The sequence below is a fragment of the Aplysia californica genome, unplaced genomic scaffold, assembly GCF_000002075.1.
Source record: "Aplysia californica isolate F4 #8 unplaced genomic scaffold, AplCal3.0 scaffold00244, whole genome shotgun sequence".
NCBI classification, from domain to species: domain Eukaryota; kingdom Metazoa; phylum Mollusca; class Gastropoda; order Aplysiida; family Aplysiidae; genus Aplysia; species Aplysia californica.
Genome location: NW_004797514.1, coordinates 61033 through 62328, shown reverse-complemented (window position 1 = coordinate 62328; position 1296 = coordinate 61033).

Below are 1296 nucleotides of genomic sequence, written 5' to 3'. Positions count from 1 at the left end.
TCAGTGCAGTTCATTGTTAGGTTTCCTGCAACTATTTTTTTTAATGCGCTCAAATAACCTTATGCAGTTACAAGCGCCGTAAAACCTCTACTATACTAAAATATTTTAATGGCAATAGACACTTCGCAAAAAGTGTTCTAATTGGAATAAAGAACCTTGTAATAGGCCACACCAAGAGCGTGGAGACAAGTGCACCCCCTCCCCCATTTTTTTCTGCGAAAAAGAAAAACAAGACAAAAAAACAAACAAAAAAACAACCCCCCCCCCAAAAAAAAACAACCAAAAAAACAAACCAAGAGCGAACTGCATTACAGTATGCTGTGTTAGAGAATCTCACCAGGGCTGATTACACACCAGAATGTCATGTGTTGTTAATACATGTACCAACTGAGCTAAAAGTGTGCGCGAAATCACTCGAAATGAAACGATTTTCGATCATGTCCATCCCATTAAGGATACCAGCTTGTCAAGATTTCAAGCACGTATAGCCTGCATTTTGGGTATATTGAAATGCATATTTATTTCAAAGTGGGCTCACCGTGATGACCGGTGTCTATGATATAATGGTTAGAGGCTTCACTGAACCGCGCAGAAATACTTTAGTATGATTCCTGTGTGGGGAGAAATTTTGTATCGAGTATCTCGATCGATCCGTGTTTCTGCTGGGACGTTGTGTCCCTCTCAGCCCGAGTTGGCCCTGACAGGAAGGATCAAAGCAGCCTGCCTCCGAAATAACCTAATTTGCGTCTATTTTATTTTGGAGGTGGGGAGTTGGGGTGAGGTAGTCATCAGTGACAGATGCAGTGATAAAAGTAAAGTTCGACTCCCCCCCCCCCAAATCCCAATTTTTCACTATACGTCAGAAGGGTCTTTCGTGTATAACGTGTCATGGCGACCCACCTATTTGCTTTCCTGAGAGCGGAGACCTCGAATGTGAGCAGTACGTCAAATAAGGCTCAAGTTTACTTTTTTTCCGTTGAAGTGTACGCAAACACGTATATCACAATAGCAAATAAATATAGCTCTTTATACAAATAATGACGGTTTTAAGCGATATAAAATAGATTTGTAATACGGGTGGTTTGAGGGCGCTGCCGTTTAGTCCTCCTTTTTTCTTTTACTCTGTTGTTTCTTTATTAAATAGAGCTATAATTCATTTTTCGATGCGCTAAATGTCCATTATTTGCTGATATGCTTCTCATTGCTCAAACAAACAAACAGTATTTCGTGGGCAAGCTGTTGGAATTTCCTAAGCCGAGAAAATACAAGAAGATTACTGAAGAAATAAAAATCACC